At 34.4% G+C, this 21092-nt stretch overlaps 1 protein-coding gene across 2 annotated transcripts in view; it reads left to right on the plus strand.

Moving 5' to 3' along the window:
• LOC115442358 (leucine-rich repeat-containing protein 70) overlaps positions 1–21092 on the plus strand; it is a 144145-nt gene that overhangs the window by 13499 nt on the left and 109554 nt on the right. Inside the window, exon 1 of one of the 2 annotated variants that reach the window (XM_030167370.2) lies at positions 7086–7385. The exons of the other annotated variant lie outside the window; for it this stretch is intronic. The gene's annotated coding sequence lies outside the window, so the exon portion shown is untranslated. Of the gene's footprint in view, positions 1–7085; positions 7386–21092 lie in introns of those variants that run through there. 2 annotated transcript variants of the gene reach the window in all.

Here is a 21092-nt window from a genome sequence, read left to right on the forward strand (position 1 = left end):
GACTTAATGTAATGCAGTCTGAAGCTCCGGCTGTCACGCAAACTGATTCGTTTACCATTCTAGATGTTTCTTTTCTCAGTATTGACAACTCTATTCTATATTTTTTTCGATATCCTTAACAAGTAGTAATAAAAAACAAATAACCCAACAATATAATAAATCTAAAGATCAAAGCTACTTCTTACCGAATTTATGGATACAGATTTTTCATAACTTAGCGTTGATTACTAGGCCTTTTCCTCTCATAATACGAGATTATTACTTTACGGAAATATCAAAGAAATGAGAACAAAAGTTAAACTTGGGAATGAATTTTACCAGAGTATATGCTTAAATGTTCTTGTTCATTTGGGTTAAATGTTCTTGGTTGATTTATTCGTTTGATGTTTCTTAGATTAAAAGGTTTAATATAAAAATAACGTACGTACATATATACTATATACGTTAATTGAAAAAATAAAACGTTATTTGTGATTTATTACCTGACTAGGAAGGAGGAGGAGGACTAAAACATCTTTCCAGTTTATACTACAATATGGAACTAATATTTTGTACAGACAGCGGTAACTTTAAAACGAAAAAGCAGATGCGCCTCCGAAGCAAGTTATTTATTTTACTGGCTATAATATGTCTACAATAGTTTGATAACAGAGAAAAATGACATGAATAGCTATGAAAAGCAAATATAATATCGCATAGAATGCAATGCAGCAAAAAGTTATATCATATTATGTTTGTACGTCTACTATATCGAAACAAATGGTTATTATATTACGATATTGTGTTTGCTGCGCTTGAAATCGCTTATATGCATATTGAGTTTACCTAACTTGGGCTTACATTATATCTATAATTTATAATATTTTAATCGTAGTGTTAAGTTTGCTGGATAGCTTTATAAATAAATAATTATGCACCAAACAATAATTTTAGAACGCGATATTATTAATCTCATCTTCGAACCGCTGATGAAAGCCATCTAATTTCCGTTGTAACTAATCCGACGCCACACAAATGTACCGAATCGGATTAAGATATCGCTAGCAAGTCTCCCGGGACGCGGCGCCAGTGAATTCAACGAATTATTAACTCCATAAGATGTTACATTTTGGATGTTGTTTTATAACCCCGAGCTAAGAGAATCTCGGGGATATTTTATGTATCTACAAACTTTTTACAACACTCATTAGGTTATAATTCAATTAATTGGTGTCCATTTGACTGTAGTTTAAGGAAATCAGTATACGTCTAAAGTGAAAACCGCATTTTTTGTCAGTCTACTTGAGCATAAAATGTCTTGTTTCTTTCACTGGGCGCCGCGTCATTAAACTGAAGTCAAAGTACTGTATTATTATGAAAGTGACTTATGTAGTATTTCTTGATATGGGTTTCTTAGCTTATGATTTCCGTGCGTTACTGAAAAATTATATAAATTAATACGTCTGAGAGTGATTATAGGTTTTATAATAAAAATAAAATTAACAAAAGCCCTGTATTATACTCGTATACTGTCTATTACTGAGACTGTTTAGGCCTTAGTTCACCACGCTGGCTTATTGAGGGTTGGCAGGCCTCACAAGTAAGCGATAATTCACAAAGGGTAGAAACATTGCCTTAAAAAAGGCAAGTGTGCGTTCTTGGGTTTGAACCTTTCGTCTCGGCAGTCCGTTCCACTCTGCACTATGCTATCGCAGGTTTTTTGTAATTCAAGGTTGGTGTTTCTTCTGTTTATGGGTGGCCGTATCGCTCAGCACCACGCGAACGCAAGCTCGCCTCGTCAATCAAAACAAAAAAAAAGCTGTTACTGAGTTTACTTATAAAAAACATCCAAACCTACCAACTATCGTATGTATAATATTAGTAAGAAGATAAGATAAGATAAGATAAGAACATAACCGACCCGCCACATGTTTAAATTTAGTAACACAAGGACATGAGTATAACCCTTACAGCCCTTCAAATAGAATTTATAAAATATTCTAAGCCTATTTGGTTGGGTTTAACTAAAGTTAATTTTACAATAGATAGTTTCGTCATAATTAATCAACTAAATTCCTAACGTACCCTCACCTTAATTATATACCTAGCTGAAGGTCACGCGACCTTTTGTGCCTTCGGTTTTAGTGACGAAAGCAATAACCTTATCTACCCTCCTTTTATTACCGCGCTCCTTGGTAACATTTTATTACATATTGTGATTTGTTGTACCAAAATTATAAACATAATTGCCCAATTAAATAATATAATTACACGGTGGCAGCAGTTTTTTGAATTATAAGTAAACTAATTACTGTTTTAGTTACCGTCACGCATATTTTGGATGTACGATAATTTTATTTGTTTAGATTGTTTCTTGATTATGCATATAGTGCAAACGCTCTATTTAATATGCAGTCATTACGTATGGAAATATAGGACTGTGAATTCTAATTTTATTTTATAGCTTAAACCATTAACTCCTTTAAACCGTACTCGTGTTTTAATTACTGTCATAGCCATAAACACCGGCCGCGTTCCTAAATGCCATTGATGTGTGACGAAGACAATAACTCAGTAACATGGTCAACAACAAACACTTACAGTAAGGGCTTAGTTCGACGGTCGCAATTTGCGGAAGGCCTTTACCCCACGTTCGGTGCAGGACTCAATAACATTGCATTGGCAAAAGGTTTCCTTTGAGCACCACACACGTGCACTCTCAAAAAGAAACAAATGTTACGACGGTATTTTACACAAAGTAAGTGCATTTTCTCTTCCAGCTGACGTCATACGTCTAGTAACGTAAAATAAAAGTCTCTATGAAAATGATTTGCGAGGTTTACAAGTTTTAATGGAGGATGGAGGCTTTTTTTTATTTTAAAGCGTCTAATTAATAATATTGCTTTGGGCAGGTATGAATAAAGTTTTTCTGGAAAAACATTCCTCATTCCTCTTTCAGATACCAATTACTTAAGATTTTTTTGGCAGGTTTTGTTAAATTTTCTTTATGAATTTTAAAGTCCATTAGCTACCCCTTTTAAATGGACAAGAATTCGTGATTATAAATTTCCTTTAATAACTGTCACGAACGTTAATGGAAGCTCTTTATTCCAGTTCAAAATAAGAATGGTCACATATAAAATATTTTGCCCGTCAAATGTCTTCGAACAAATACAGAATCTATTCAAATTTTGAGTGGCCAGCGTTAAATTTAAGTCCATGTTACTCTGGCAAGTAGATTGCAGTCTAGATAGAGCTGTGTGGAGTCAATTTAGAGAGAGCCTTTGTATTTCCGACGTACAGTTCGCTTGTAGTGAAAATATTTGAGTTTGCAAGTAATAAACCGTCGGAATAAGATCCGCTGTGAATTCTCGGAATTTAAATTTGGAACGTGATTTTGCATTTCTTATTTTTGAATGTGCGAAGTTAGCCGCGAATGGCAGTGAGTTGATAAGGACTAACGATGTGTAGTTATTTATAGCATATGTATTTTGGATTAAAATACCTTTTTTTTACGATTTATAAACAGCGAGGGTATTAAATCTTATTTGACGCAAAGTACAGGGTAATTAAATAAAATATTAATAAAAAAAATTGGTAGTAAGGACGTACTACAGTTTAATATACAAATATTTATTTATAAAAGTTAGTTTACTGACTAGCAGTTCTACAATGTAATACCGTAAAAACTTTATAGATATTCTTAGGTTGTAAATAATCTTAGTGCAATTCTCTCGAGTCTTAAAATTGAACAATAAACTCAAAGTGTAGACGAGGACAATAAAGGTTACTGACAAGACTCGGCAAGGCTGGATGTCAAAAGGTAACAGTGCGGAAAGTGAGGAATGAGTACAAAGTATTACATACTCGTATCACTAGCGGCCAGAAAGGATCGCGTTTGGCTTTCGAGAGTTGAGGATTTTGTTTAGCTCTGAGACAAGTTTACTAGGCAGATTGTTTTTTTATCTTATTTTAGCTAAGTAGGTACCTATGTAACTATTAAAGTATAGTATATCTACTGGTAGTAGGACATATTTGATATACCCCCGGATAGCGACCACCATACACAAGGTGTAGAACCCGCCATAGTGGCCATAGTATATCCGGTTCCAACAGGCCGGCATAATTGTGTCGACTGTCGAGGGGTAATCATTTGTCATCAGCAGACACTCCATTGGACCTCATTCCACTTACTATCAAATGCAGTAGATTCAATTTGCCGAGCTCGTATAAAAAAAAAGTCATTCTAATTTGATATAATGTTGATTAACGAGCGACATTCCGACTGTTAATGGTTGTGAGAACTTTGCCTGTGTGATTTACTGGGTGAGGAGGCTACGCGCGTCTACTCAGAGTAAGCCAAGTTGGCTACTTTTAAAAAGTTACAATTATCATGAATTTTTTATGACATCTATACATAGAATAAAACAAAGTCCTCTTTTCTGTCTGACTGTATGTTATCGACTTTCTTAAAATCTACTGAACGGATTTATATGAAATTTGGTATGGAGATAGTTTAAGTCCTTGGGAAGGTTATAGGCTACATTATATCCCGGAAAACTCCTTTACGTGGGCGAAGCCACGAGCAAAAGCTAGTTAAAGCATAAATTTATCGAATGCATTCCGCTACCATGTCCCATGAAAGCACTTTAGACAAATTGACAGAGGTTCAACAGTGTCACACATTAAAGTGGATTGACAACTAAACACTTGCACAGTGTAGTTGAAACACAAAGTTTGCCGCACATCCGGAGGGCAATTTCCAGCGTCATCAGCGGCGGGAGTGCCGTCCACGACTCCATGCAACCGGAAACTTAAACAATTAACTGTGCCACGCAGCCTACCAATTCAATTAATGGTGGACAATCTACATTCCAAGTTTCAATAGGTTCTAATGAAACGTTCAAACGTTTCAGGTATATTTTGACGGCAAATTGAAGTCTGTAGAGAATCGGTTATGCATGGACGGGTCTGTCGACACGAGTAATTAATGGGTTTTGTGTGCAGTGGAATTAGAAAAATTAATCCTTTGATATGAATTGTGATTTACATGTGAGTAGCTGGATTTTACGGAGAAAGTTTTAAATGAGTAATCGTGTTTTTTTTTTTGTTTTTATCTTTATTTATTTCGCGGTTTTTATCCAGCAAGTAAATGCCAACCCCATATCTTATAACCTAAATATGGCTTATAATATTTTATCTTACTTATGTATAAGCAGAATAACTGTATGTAGAGGAAATAGGCCTTGACTGTATCTACTGGATAATTGTTATTATTTGACATAATTTTCTGGCAACCTTGATTTTGGGTTTGATAAAATACTTTAGAGTAAACCTACAGCTAGTTTATTTAACTGAAACTTATCCAATAGCGACTCTCGTTTATTTTTGGTCAGTCGACTCTATTAGCAAATGTTGGATTGGGATATTGCCTTCATTAATATTTATTTTTAATCGTTATTATTCATTTAGTTGCGTAGTATGAAATTATTTTGTTGCCCGTAATTAACATGGCATAATATATTAATAAACTTTGGAGATTTAACGTAGATAGATTAGAGTACGGGAGATTAAGCAGAGCAATTCTCGGAAGCGTCGATATTTATACAGTACACGAAATATAATTTATCAATCTTCATATATCATATCATACCGTGGTTTGCTCCACGGACGGTAAACTTTATTACTCAAATAGTTGTGATAACCGAACAAACGTCCAACTTCGCGCTTGACGAAGTTTATTGTGAATTAAAACTGGATTTGTGAAAGGTTACAACTTAGTTATTTTAATTTTTCACAAGCAGGGTTCATTTAATGAAATTTTGTTTGGGTATTATAAGGGATTTATGTAGGTCTATGCTATATTAGTATTTAGTTTATAATTAAGATATTTCTAGGTAAATAATGAAACAATGTGCACTTTAATGGTCTTTATTCTTATTAGTCTTTATTGCTGGCGACGAGCATCTTGAAGAAACATTGTTTTTGAAGGTGGCGGTCCAGTAATTGTTACACCTAATTAAGCAGTTTCGTACCTGAACATCCATGTTAGCGTACTACTGGATACTGGATTACTGGATCGGTGCGGCATGAGAAGGCTTCCTTGTCTTCCAATAATCTGAAACGATAGATAACTTTTTTTCTTCAAGTTGATTGTTATGAATCAGTTGTATTGAGCGAGGCTTATACTATAATTATAATGCGCAAGGCGACGTGATCAGTCGTGCGAAAAAAAGAAGAAAGAAAAGAACGCGAAACTGAACCGGCTGGCCAGCGGACCAATGCGTTGGCGATACACTTTTGCTGGCATTTTGCTTAGGATCGGACGGATGTTCACAATCGTTGCATTTCGCTAGCTATATTTTTATGTTCTTGCTCTTTTGCTTATTTGTTAACTAATTTGATTAAAATTGTTGTCTTTTAGCAAATATGTTAAGTTTTTGTTTTAAATACTATTGTAGTTTTAAGTTAATTGTCAATCATATAAATGTTAAAGACGTTAAATTTATGTTATAAACTAGTTGACCCGACAGACGTTGTCCTGTCTTAACTATGTATGCACGCGCGCATTCTGTCGATCGCTGACAGTTATTTCAAACCACTGAGAGTTATGTAAAATTAATAATGCCGTTAAGTTTTCTTAAATTTTCTAATTTTCCACGCAATTCTTTGAATTTTTTCTTTTATAAGAACCTTCTGACAATAACACACACACCAAAAAAAATTAGTGAAGTCGGTCAAGCCGTTCACGCGTGATGGCTTGACCAAGGGAAATAGGGATTAATTTTTATATATATAGATATATTTTAACCACAATCTTATATCTGCACCACGACAACCAACTAGTTAATATTGCGTATAACCTATGGATTTAAATCCTACAAACTAGAAGTATATAATAACATAATTTTAATAATGGAATCAACAATATTTTTTTGTTGCAAATAAATAATTAATATAATAATAATGATAAAAACAGTTCTATCTTAATTGGCAAATAAAATCATCTTACCTTCTAATTAAGAATGAGATCAGTTTTTTTTTAATTACCTACAAAATATTTTCATTTTTCGAGTTTGTAATACTGGTAATAATGAGCTTATTATCGTGCTATAACTTACAGTATCAGTATACAGCCGAACTGACAACAAAGAATTGGAACATTGTTTACATAGACTTTGGAATGAGATTCATCGTGTTTACGCACATCAAATGTGTTTTGTCAAATACGTTTAGATAAACGTACTCGTTCCTTTAATAATTCGGTTGAAAATAGTGTTTTTAGTATTTTGATTGTGGTGTTTATAATTTTATTTATAAAGCGTGATTTTTCTATCATAACCTCGACTATTTATACTATGTATGTGTGTGTTTGACTTTTTTATAAGTGGCCCTTATACGTATTGGTAAGTGCGAAAAAAAATATAGAATTATAGTTCTAGATTAATATTTAAAGAGCGTTGTGCTTGGAGATACAGGGTGGCATTTTGTAAATCTGTTTATTGTGTGGGACATCTCAGTGCCAGCAAAGTTGTCTGATTAAGCTGTTTGTCTTAATAAATGATGAATTAAACGGTAATTATAACTTTAACCATCATTGTAAAAATTTAAATTAATTTATCAAATGAAATACTTGTTATATCACCACATAGTTTCTATATTCATCTTCAAATAGACCTTTTTAAACCATATTTATGTTCAATCGACTGTTATCGCTCAGTTGATAGCACGCGACCTTTGTCAATAATATTCGAGCAGCAGCAATGTAAAATTGTATTTCAATCGTACGATGTTTTATCGGTAACAAATTCAATTTCTCGTTCATCCTCTTGGGATTTTGAGATGTAAATATTAGTTTACGTGCAAGCCTTCAGCATTGAAATAAAGTATAAAGGAGCGGATTTGCTGTCGGTATCTCTTCGTATTCAACAGATCGGCCGTGGGAACCGGTATGCCTTGTGGTCGAATGAAAAATTCACACTGTCAAGAATAGAAGGCATTTGATCTGTAAGAAAGTAGAAACAAACGCGGTCGTATGCATTTTGTGCTTTGTGTGTATGAGTATTCATGAAAAATACAAAATGGTCGAGCGTGGCGCCATCTAGTGGTAGGAAATATGTTATAAGTAATGTTGAAACAATTTACGGGCATACGATACGTTTAACAGTAGCACGACCACCTGGTCTCTTTAATATTTTATTTATTTATATATGAGTATTTTCATTCCTTCCTAACCGAATTTCGGCCACGGCGACCAATCTCAACTGAAATCCGCCAATTAGACAGGAAATATTATACTATATGTGCGCAAATTTTGTTTTTTTTTTTATTATTGCCTTTTTACAAGTTATTTATCGAAAACATAATTAAATACGTATTTAATAACCTTATTCATTCTATTTAGCTTAATATTATGTGGTAGACAAATATACAGTAAAAAAATCTCCAGTAATACAGGTTTTTTTGTATATTATGTTAAGCGAGTGTTGGTTGCAATTTTACGCTTCACTTACAGGACCTAATGCATGAGAAAGTGACCAAGTGAGCTGGAAAACAGTTTGTCAGGTGGACGCAGTAATAATACAAGAGAGATATTTAGACGTGGTTAGACTATACAGTTATGATATATGTCTATAATATAAGACTATAACCAGAGAAATATGGTTGCTGTTTTTTTTTTTATTGTTTTCGATTCGAAAAAACCGACAACGCATTCTAATAGACTTACATGTTTTTAATATTACATTAAATATATATTTAACAATGAAAAAAGAACTCTCATGATACTCATCCGTATAAAATTGGTGAATACAACCAATTAATGTTAACTCCTAAAACTACTCACAAATTACGATATTAAATCAGACGACCGAAAAATTCTATCGATTGTCAAAGAAACCGTTAATTCGAAGGTCCGAGCCGGGTTAATTGTAGGGTACGTCATTTGATTTTATTGGATCGAGGCCGGGTTGGGGCACCTAGTGAGCACGATTTAGGCCGAAGGGTTACGCACATTCGTATCATAAAATGCGGTAGATTGGACCGTCCGCTGTTTGTACGCGAACAGTAATATTTGTTTAAGAAAATTTATTTACATTTGTAATTGTATTTACTGTGGCCTCTTTCAATTGTTATTTGCGTTTTTGTTACATTAAGGACGCTATGTTATAGTATATATTAATGAATATTATCTGATTGAAATCGTGTAATACATTATCAAAAAATATAACTTAAGTAATCGGCAAAAAGCCTATGATTGCTTCTCCTAATTCGTTATCTCTAAATTCTATTTCCGATTCCGAGAATTTTTCTCTGTCGAAAAAAGAAATGTTAAATTCCTTTACATTATTCATAAGAAGTAGACACGGGTCAGCCTCGTTTATTTCTACATTTTTTGCTCGTGACCTTATTTTTAAGCCCCGGCTACGTTGACAGGTGAACCGTAGGCATATACGGGGTATATTAATTTATCATACGAAATCGCGTAGTTGGCTACTTCCAGCCAATTTCGATAAGCGACTTTATTTTAATTAATATTAAAGAGATATTATCGATACATTAATGATGTTCAATTTGTTGCACACCTACACGTTTCGTTTACCAACTTTTTTATTACTTAAAGTTAAATTATTTTTCCCACTAGAATTTTATCCTCTGTTATTAAAACCTCTCCTGCCCTCTTTCATATCACTCGTAAGTCGCGACTATTGTTACAAAAATGTTTCTGAACTAAAGTTAATTTATTTTTCTAACTCACTTGAATTTTATCCTCTATTCCTAATTCCTATCCTGCCCTCTTTCATATCACTCGTAAGTCGTGACTATTGTAAACCAAGCCAACAACGTTCACAACTACTATATTTCAACGAAGACTTCACCTATCTACTTACAAGGTAATGTACCCTATAATCGACCGGCTCACCTGCAGGTAATAGAGCGGAAAAAGTACTCTAAACGTACTACGGTGCTAGGAAACCCACGAAATAATAAAAACCTACAAACACCTAAAAACAAACATTCAATATTTGCGCGAAGTGAAACATGGCGACAAAGCTTTTGCATACACGTTGAAACTTAAATATCACACGTCCTTTGTTTGTGATTGTATAAATTGTTAGTAAAGTTTCGTGTTGTGAATCCCACATTTATAATTAACTTGCCACAGGCAGACCGATAATAATGTTAAACACAACTGTTTGCGGTTAAAAATACCAATGAATAAACTTGGTGAATGTTGGCTTAACATAAACAGTCGAATCCGCGATAAGTGAATGGCGTATTTTCATTCAAAAATAATGTTTGCGTTTGTTTATTTTGGCTGTTTGAGTACTGTGCCTGTGTTGAATTGAATACCTATGTACATGGAGAGGATACATTAAGTCTGGCCACACACACACACACACATTACGTATTTATCCCCGAAGGGGTATGCAGAGACGCACCAGGGCACCCACTTTTCGCCAAGTGTGTTCCGTACCATGATATGATAGGGGGCGAGCCTATCGCCTTATCGAGCACAATTCCAGACTCCGGGCTGATACTGAGTAGAAAAACCCAAATATCGCTTTGCCCGACCCGGGATTCGAAACCAGGACCTCAGAACGCTGCCGTATCGCGCATGCAGTACAACTACGCCACCAAGGTAGACACTAAATCTGGAAAATTGAGATATTTCGTTATTTAGATTTTTTCTTAGTTTTTATAATGATTACGCCTGTCCATATTACAACAGCTTCAGTACGAACAAAATCTAACCCCTTTTATTCATAGACTTTTTTATCTAAGGACGGAGTAATGCTGTGATAACAAGTCTGTTTCTCAGTGCCCAACGGCATTGAGTAATAGATATGGGGCCGTTGTGATTGGCTAATATCGGGATGCAACAATATTAGCCAATCACAACGGCCCTATGTCTACGCACTACGAAGGCTGCCATGCCGTCAGCACGGAAAAGCAGACTTGTTATCACAGCTTTGCTCCGTCCTTAGATAAAAAACGTGTATGAATACGGGGGTAAATGTTTAAATTTAAATGTGCTATGTAATACTGTAGTAGACTCGCCGTCTAAAGACATTAGATGTTGAATCTCATAATGAAAAAAAATTAGAGGCTATAAAATCTTTGAAACTGGAGTCAAATAGTGTTTGAATGCTGCTTAGTTGCAGACAGACAAAGCGAAGTACAAACTAAAATAGATTCTTTATTATGAAAAACCGTGTGTGGAAACTACATAATTGTGAAATATTGAAAACATTTTGATGTATGAAAACCCTTACGATTATACGCTACGGGTAAGGCCTTTTGGCGGTTACTTGCGATTACATGAACCTCTGAACAAAACTAAATGGGTTCTATTAACACAGGGGAACGACCTGGAATAAGTTAGATTGAATCTGGGTTTTATGCTGGTTTATAAAGTTTTACGTTTTACATAATCTTCTGAACAGTTTAATAGTTGTTTTTTTAACAAGCAAAAAACAAATACGCTTTGCTCTTTTATCCCCGAAGGGGTAGGCAGAGTGTCCAACCAGGGCACCTTTCCACCAAGTGTATTCCGTCCTATGATAATATGATAGAGGGTGAGCATACTGGGCCTAGTTACTGAGCAGAAAACCGGATATCAGCCCGACGTGGAATCCAAACGGAATTCTTTTTTAAAATTTACATACTTAATTTATATAGCTAAAACCTTTCTTTTTTACTTTTGTGTACAATAAATTTATGGTTAAACTAAAGAATATTTATTACTGCGTAGTTAAATAATGTTTTGTGTTTTCTTTTTCTGACCTTAAATAACAAAGCAAGACAAAACAGTACATGTCTGTCTGATCAAAACAATATTTAGAAGTAAAGGGTTTCGTTTTTAAACAAAAAATATATATATACGTCGTTATATATTTTACATATTGTAATACAAAGTCGCCGTCGCGTTTGTCTATCTGTCGGAACGCGATAAACTCAAAAATATCGAACAGATATCGATGGAATTTGTTATGGCGATAGTTTGAGATTCTGAGAAGGACAAAGGCTACTCTTTATCAAAGAATGTAACATATGGAGACTTTTATCTCACAAATACTTTTGCACAGGCGAATCCACGAGTAAAAGCTTAATCTATACTATTATATAAAGCTGAAGAGTTTGTTTGTTTGTTTGTTTGTTTGAACGCGCTAATCTCAGGAACTACCGGTCCAAACTGAAAAATTCGTTTTGTGTTGGATAGCCCTTTATTCGTGGAGTGCTATAGGCTATATATCATCACGCTATACCCAATAGGAGCGGAGCAGTAACGGCTAATCTGAGGAACTACCGGTCCAAACTGAAAAATTCTTTTTGCGTTGGATAGCCCTTTGTTTGTGGAGTGCTATAAGCTATATATCATCACGCTATACCCAATAGGAGCAGAGCAGTAGTGGCTAATCTCAGTAACTACCGATTCGAACTGAAAAAAAAAATTGTGTTGAGTAGCCCTTTGTTTGTGGAGTGCTCTAAGTAATATATCATCACGCTATGATCAATAGGAGCCGAGGAGTAATGAAACATGTTGCAAAAACGGGGACAATTTATTAGTTTTGAGAGCTTCTGTTGCGTGCGCTGCGTAAACAGTTAAAGTTATGCAACAATGATGTACGACGGGATTGTTCCTCTTAAAAGGTTCTAAAAAATATATTATAAAACAAAGTCCCCCGCTGCATCTGTCTGCCTGAACGTGTTAAAATTAAAAGGACCCAACGTATTAAGATGAAATTTGGTATGGAGACAGTTTGAGACCCTGGGAAGAACATAGGCTCCCGGGAAACTGCTATTTTTATAACGGAAAACTTTAGCCTGAAAAACTTTATAACGCGGGCGGAGCCGCGAGCAAAAGCTAGTATATTATATGATTAAATTGTATTTTCCATAATTTATCACGTATGTAAAAGTAATGATGATGTGTATTAAAATATAGCGGAGGCATATAAAATTCACTGTTTATATCTAGAGCTCACAAAAATTCCTTAGGGATGCTTTATTTTGAATTTAGTCTTAAACTTATATTTAAGTAGCCTTGTTTCATAAGCAAGGAAATAGGCGCCTTATATTGGATACATAAAAAAGGTTTTAGCTTACTCTTAGAAAGAAAAGCCGAGGTCGGTAGTACCAGATCGTTTCTTTGGCTAAGTGAGATTGAATAGCTAAAATGTGTGCTCAGTAAATTAAGAGGGATGGAATGGTAAGGTTTAGGATAAAAATATTTTTGTTAAGGATCTAATTCATTTGGTAAGTGGTTTAATTTGCTAATTATACTAAAAATAACAATGTCTTGGTAAACAGGTGTAATTAAAATTGTCGATAAAGATGATGTCCTCTACGTATCTAATGACGACAATTTTCGCTGTCGTCATCTGAGATTAGATGTGGCTCAAAAGTTGATTGAGATATAAAAGTACGGCTACACGTGTAATAAAATTGTCTAGAAAGATAATATGTGTAGTTGTAAAAAACATTCGACGCGAGTATCTCTATGTTCGAATATTTAGATGCCTGTTACAAGTACGCACAGAAAGTGTGATCACATGTGCATGAACTTTGGTATACATGCTAGATAAAAATGAACTGGACAAGTGCGAGTTGGACTCTTGCACCGAGGGTACCGTACAAATCAGCTTTTTGGTTATTAAACTCATCGTAGACCCGAGTATAATATATAAATTGGAATTTGATACTTCTACGCGTTCCTGAGAAAACGATCTTGACAAAGAGACGGACAAATGAACAAAGTGATCTTATAAGGTTTCGTTTTGACGTATGAAACCCTAAGAATAGTTTAATTAATAAATCAGAAAACTAAACAGCAGGTCTTTACTATAGGAAAAGGTATTTTATCTTTAGGTACGTAGCTGCGAGCATTTTATCACTACATAGTTGAATAAAGTCGCTTTCTCTGTCCCTATGTGTGCTTAAATCTTTAAACTACGCAACGCATAACGCATTAAATAGTGGAGAAATATTGCACCCGTGCGAAGCCGGGGTGGGTCGCTAATAAAACAAAATAAAACAACGAAATGAAAGAACATGCGAACGATCTCGGATACAGAACTGGCGAAGTGGCGTAGTATACTTGAATTTAGGGACGCTTTGCACGGAAGCCGCCACAGTTAATTACGGGGGTCGATGCTAATTACTTTCCGACCGGCCCGGACACGACATCCATACAATTATCCGTCGTTTGGCTCTGAGCATTGTTTCAAGAATAATGGCTTCAGTTTCTATAAAAACTAAGGAGTTCAAGTTGTACAATGTCTTCATTATCTATTCCATTGTAAGGGTTAGTCCTAAAGTTATTTGTTTTTTGAATCCATTCATTATGATGATAATAAATTGAGTTTTCAGTTAAAAAACTCAATTCAGTTAACTTTATACGATAATCCCACGTACAGTAAAAAATTAAAATAAGTTAGCGCAGTTGCTCTAGCGATGTTTTTGAAGTTCGCCAGACAAATTAATCATTATTATTAATAGCAACCGAAATTCTTTCTTTCGGCATGATATATTACAGTTTTTATGAATTATAATAAATTGTGGTCGTTTGGGATATAGTACCAAAGTATGAATTGAAATATAACAAAGGTCTTGCAAAATATTACGTTACATTGTTCATGTTATAAAAAACTTGAGAATTATCGTGGACGTGGCCAATTAAAATGTGTCATATTATTCTCTTTTTGGTAAAGAGGTTTTTTATGTGGGAGTAAGTTTACCTTTTATAATGTGTAAAATTTTTGAGTTATATATCATATTATACTAGGTGTTGTTAGTGGTTTCGCTTGCGTGAAAAGACTTGTCCTTTAAAAAAGTCCGTCAGGAGCATATTACCGGGATAAAATGTAGTCTATTTCTTAATCCAGAACATGGTTTATGTGTGAAAAATTTCGTCCAAATCTATCCAGTTGTGTCTGCATTTAATTTATCTAATAAACATATGTACATTTTCACAAACTTTTGCCTCCTAGTATTAGTAAAAAAATAAATCAAATTTATTATGTGCGAAATTGACGTTCTATGCGGCCCGAATTTACTTATAATTATTAATAATGTAATATGTATAATGTAGGTATGTATAAATTTAACTTATTAAAAGAAATTAACGCAAACATCAGTAATTGGTAACATGTTATCACTCCCGCCACGACTTTCAGCAAGATCCTATCCGTTTTAATCAGTATAATTATATTTACAGCCACTTTTCTCTAGAAAGCGTTATTAGTTTTGATTTTATTCCTTCGTATTATATGAGACGATAGCGTGGTTCTATGCTGAAACAACCATCCAGTTCTTACAAATATAACCTGGTGGATGAATTTACATAATAACGCTACAAACAATTTTACTACATTTTGCAAAGCACAATCTTTAGCTTCCACTGCGTTTCTTCCTATTTCTTGTAGCCCTAATGAGACATCTTGGCGAATTGAATTCTCGTTTGAGGTGTCACACAAAGCGGCTAGAGGAATAAATTGGTTTTCTGTTAGTATATTTAAATAGAAATGTTTCCCTTTGCCAAATATAAATTATGGATATAAATGGACGAGGTCTAAAAAAGAAACAAATAAAAGAATATTCAAATTAAGTCCTTTTTATTCAGGTTCATGTAGAATAATTCCTGCGTGTTTTTATTCTTTAATTTAAATGTATAATTTTTATTACCTACCACTTATTTTTGCAGAGACATATAATACTAGCAATAAGTTTGAGCGAAATAGAATTATAGTTAAAACATTAGTGGCACATGAATATTATATTGTAGTAATTTACAATAGGTTATTTTATTGAGCCGATAATTTAAATTAATGCCTTCAATATTCTATGAATCTGTAATGGCTGATCTTAATACTCGCTCGGCAAGTGCTCAGTCGGATATGACAATTAGTAGTATGTATGTTTAGGTAAGTATTACATCGAGACATGTCTACGCCGAGCAAGCATGTTGCGTGCAAGGCTGTCGCACGTATGCCCTTAGAGTAAATACAGCTAGATTTCTTCAAACTAACGTAGTCGCTATATTATACAGGTATAATGAAACCAGATACTTATTTACTTGAAAAAACACTTTACAATAGGTTACTTGATTTAAATTAAAAAAGTGTAAGTTTTGAACAAAATAAATAATAATAAAAAGTAATTTTAATTTTACGCGCCCTAAAGTCACTACTACTACTAGAGAATTCGTTGCAGTGGCAACATCATACTTTGAGTCAGAAATAGACGCACGCACACGCCATAATCGCATTAAAGTGGTAAAAAAATCTTAAACTTAAACTTATTGGGAAAATATTAGTTATTAATTGATGATTTTTTACACAATGTCAGCAAAGGTGAAGACGAGTTTGTGGTTCCATTTAGTAACGCAATGTCAAAATGACCCTGTATACAAAATGAAATGTTCCCCAATGAGTTTAGGAATAGCAATGAATATTCTTCCTAGAATACCAATATCAAAGAGTGTTTACTAGAAATAAGTATCATGCAATCTCGGAATAGAAACAACAAAATTTGATTTTCAATTTTAATTCGCAGATTCAGTACGTTGGTGGTTTCGGGGAAATATTGTACGGTAGTTTATAATGTAATAAATTTCATGTGAGTTAAACATGTTCTGAGAGGGTTTTATTACTAGCCAGTATTGTAAATCGCTAATAATGTTGAAAAAAAATTTTACCGTGCGTCGCCTCATTTGGAAATTCTGACCGTGCAATAAATAGCTCAGTGCGCCCTTTAGAATGGAACAATAAATCAAAATCGAAGGCTACGGATGATTATTGTTCCCCATATCACATTCTCAGGGATTGATTGTTTTTGACTAGTTTAAAGTTTTATGATAGATTTGATTAAAAACGTATAAACTAATAATATTGTAATACAGATGTCGTATTGGGAAAATTACGACGGAACATCGTTTCTATTTACCAAAATTTACCAATATCCTAAAATAAACCGCACGCGTTTAAGTTCCACCAAGTAAATAAACGAGGAATGTGATACAGCGAACACAAAACCCAAAACACGGGCTTGAACATCGGTGACATTTAATACTCAACTGCAAAATACACTGCATCAGTTGAAATTTGTGTCTATTTTCACGAGAGACGTTCTCCAATGAATTTGGTCGTTAAAGCAAATTGCAGCGGCTTTTCTTAAGCGCTTTGCGAGAACATCGAGTAATGTGCTACAGCGCTGAAAAGCGTTTTGATTCTAAATGGACCATTCAGTTTAGACTATATTACCACTTACGAATGAACTGGAGTAAAACTGCTGTGGTTACTTAAAATATCTTTGATTCTAGATTTTTAGATGAAGGTAAGAAAACAAAAATTTACTCTGTGGAACATTTTGTAACGCATTTTTTCACGATATTGCTTAAATGTATCTGCTTTTGTAGTCTACGGCGAAATACTTGAACCCAATTCGATAGATTTTATACTGCGCAACAGTTCCTCCTGTCACCTAATTAACCATTCATACATCCGAAGTCTCCACATACAGGAGGTCACACACCGACGTTCATTGTATTGTATAAGCCTATAATGTTCCAATTATGGGCAAAGGCCTCCCCAATACACACCGACGTTAGTAATTAAAAATCCTTATCACAGGTATGTGGGTTGCATAGGGTTAGATTGGTCCTAAGGTTGTTAGGGGCGGTGCAGTGAGCCGGCAATCGGCCCGGCCCGCCTGCCGCCGTTCAATTTAGAAATTCCCATGTGCCGCGTCGAATCTGATGCGCTTGACAATTTTTCTCGTTGTGTACGCAAACTTTTTCTTCCAACACAATTGAATTTGAATATCGAATAGTGTTTGTATTGATGTTTGAAAGGTTTTATTGTATGAGTATTAAGTTTTTCAAGCTTGGTGGATGTTTGGCAATGTATTGATTGTTTACAGAATTAGAGATTAAGTATTACACTTTTCCGAGTTCTTGAAAACAATGCTCAAAATATGTATGTTTAGTGGTAGGTACACTTTGATAGAGGTCAAAAGCACAATAGCACAGGTAGCGCGGGCTTGAGAAAGATTCGGTAAACTATCCTAAGGAATTACCAACTTTAATATGATATAAGACTCCATCCTTTATATCCAGACTTCGCAGACTGAGTTACTTATAGAACATACTTTAACCTATGGTAGGTTTATATAAAACATCCTGCCAATAGGTACAAAAGCGATAAACTCTTAAACAAGCAACGTAGTTTTCGATATTTTCTTGTATCTTAAATTTTATTTTATATATATAAAACTCAAGATACATACCACAACAATCTAGGTTCCTAAATGCGAACTTCTACATTATCTTATATTCCAGCCCAAAACGACCCTAGGTTTTCATATTAAAAATAACGACCTATCCCAAAGCAAGCCTTCCCTTAAAATCTTAGTTTTAATATTATAAGGCTGTCTGGATTATACGTATAAAGTGAGAATACCCTTGCAATGGTACCTTATGGTAATATTGCCGCAGTTTTGCTGGCGTTATGTTTTGGCCGGGTTGTACAAGACACGTAAAGTAAGCTCTAAAGCAAAATGAAATTGATGTATTCGTTTGGAGTTGTGTTTAGATATTTCTCTAAGGATTTTTGTTATATTTGTGCTAAGTTAGTACGAATTGTAACGGATATATGTGAAATTTTAAGATGTATTATGATTCTCCAATTTAGTACGGACAGTGATGAAGCGTCCATATAACTGGATTCTTACCGGCTTCACATGTCTAATTTATGCAAGCAAATTAAAATAATTGATGAAATTACCAAATAAATAATTTATAGGATAGTGAGCTAAAATCGAACTATAAAAACTATATAATTCTTAATAGTACATACTATTTGTGTCGGCTTCCCTTTCGAAAAATGTCCGTCTTCGTCACTAGCACAGCGATTTATTTTGTGGTTTCTGGTATCTTAATTTCCTATTGTATATCTGTAGTACTTTTCTGTCAATCAATGTATGTAACTCCTAATTATAATAGGACTAATGAGAATAACTGAAGTTAGCAACCATAATGTCATGCTATGCATGTCGAAATTCAAGGAACTGAGTAGTGCAGCGGCTGAGGCCACTGGCTAGTTGTGTCGCTTATTTTTGTTATATTGAATTAACAACTTTAGTTATTATATTTTTGGGTTAAATAATAGAAATAGCATAATTTATGCGCACGATATTATTACATTAAATTATACCACAAACATATTTCAAACGTTTGTCAACTAGAAAAGGTAAAGGTAGCTTAATTTTGACAAATATCAAAGAAAAAGATTCAACAAAAATATAAAAGAAATCTATGTTATTCGTTTCATAAGAACAAAGAGCTGTATTTGTAATAAAAATATGGCGATAGAAAGATTGTTAGGTACAATAATATCTTTGTACTTTTACGAGATAAAAATTAGTTAATGTCCTTTCTTATGGTCCAAGCCTGCTCGGTGTCAAATTTCATTACATCAGTTCAATAGTTTAGACGTGAGAGCGTAGTAGAGATACAAGCATACTGTCATATTTACTCACACACATACACATACACCTTTTTATCCCCAAAGGGGTTGGTAGAAGCGCAACTAGTGCACCTACGTTTCGCCGCGTTTATTCTGTCCCATGATATGATAGGTGGTGACCTTATCGCCATATCGAGCACAAATTCGCTAATAGTAATGCAGTTAAAATAGAATGGATTAACTAAAATAATGTTTTTAATTAGTTACTCGTCCTTCCTTCGCAGGCTAGTCCTTTACCAAATTACGTGTGAAGTTACGCAACGTGTTTTAGGCACTACGCCCCAGTTTTGCGGTGCCGTCGCTGGCTAACAAACCGACCGCAACACTTGTACAGCTACGGGCTTCGAACTAATACCCCTTCAGGCGACGAGCTAATGTATTCACGTTGGATATATGTGCATAGCAGTGGCGAAGGGTGGAATGGCCGAAAAGGAACCAACATATAAGTACTAATAATATACATAAATGAAGTGTGTAAATCGTTCTAACGATAATTAGATTTTACGTAAATTACGAAAGGGAAGCCGGTAGGAATCGAGTTATATGGACCTTTCGCCACTATATTTACATTTAAATGTTACTTGTTGGTTTGGGTGGTCAAATGTTTCGTATCTCTAGGAATACAGCTCTTTTAGGCCCAGTTTTCATTGTAATATAAAATTCTATATAAATATAGTGTGTTATAATCGTGTTCATATTATTTTAGTTTTATTATAAAAAGCATTACATCAAATTCTAAAACGAGCCAAAATCAAAATTGAATAATAAACAACGGGGATAATTTGTAGTAATAAATTTAATTTTTGAAGTACCATTATATTTAAAAAATTAAATGCTGCAAATTCACTTCATTTTTATGAAATTCTTGTAAATGATGTTGAATGAATTTTTATATTTTTACATTCGTATGTATAGAAATATTTGAATAAAGGGAAGGTTTCGTCGGAAGCGGTCGTGGGTTTTCACGTGAATGTACCGAGTGAATAGAAAAGCTTCAATCAATATTCAGAAACGTTATTATTAAGAGATGTATGAATTTGTGCTCCATTTGGTACGTGTACGCGTTGATAGATAACTGTTTGTTGTATCCTATAAAGCACAGTCAAATAATATCAGCTCTGTATTATATACTGTCCAACAGTTGGGCACGGGCCTCCTCTACTACTGAGAGGGATTAAGCCTTAGTCCACCACGCTGGCCCAGTTCGGATTGGTAGACTTCACACACCCTTGAAAATTCCTATAGAACAATTTTCAGGTATGCAGGTTTCCTTACGATGTTTTCCTTCACCGTTAAAGCAAGCTATAATTCACAAAGAATACACACATATTTTTTTTTAGAAAAGTCAGAGGTGTGTGCCCTTGGGATTTGAACCTGCGGACATTCGTCTCGGCAGTCCGTTCCTCAACCAACTAGGCTATCGCCGCTTACTTAGGCACAACACAGTCAATACATTCAAATGCAATATAATATATTCAATATACTATCTATGTGTACTGTAGGTACAATAACAAGGTGTTAGGTAATGCTATGGTTAAAGCCAGGACATTTAATTAGCTTTCTTTTGTAATTTTTTTCACTTGAGTC

Source organism: Manduca sexta, chromosome 17, assembly GCF_014839805.1.
Source record: "Manduca sexta isolate Smith_Timp_Sample1 chromosome 17, JHU_Msex_v1.0, whole genome shotgun sequence".
NCBI classification, from domain to species: domain Eukaryota; kingdom Metazoa; phylum Arthropoda; class Insecta; order Lepidoptera; family Sphingidae; genus Manduca; species Manduca sexta.